Below are 203 nucleotides of genomic sequence, written 5' to 3'. Positions count from 1 at the left end.
ACTAGGTGTGGTGGTGCATACATGTAATACCAGCACTTGGGAGGCTGAGGCAGGAGGATCTCTATGAGTTCAAGGCCAGCCTGAGCTATATAATAAGCTCAAGGCTGGCCTGGACTACACAGCAAGACCCTATCTCAAAAACAAAAAACTATCATACTGAAGGGGGCACACAAAATGTAAAAAATAGATACAAATGGGGCCGG

This window comes from Octodon degus, unplaced genomic scaffold (genome assembly GCF_000260255.1).
Source record: "Octodon degus isolate 3935 unplaced genomic scaffold, OctDeg1.0 scaffold00077, whole genome shotgun sequence".
NCBI classification, from domain to species: Eukaryota; Metazoa; Chordata; class Mammalia; order Rodentia; family Octodontidae; genus Octodon; species Octodon degus.
This window is presented reverse-complemented; position numbering follows the sequence as displayed.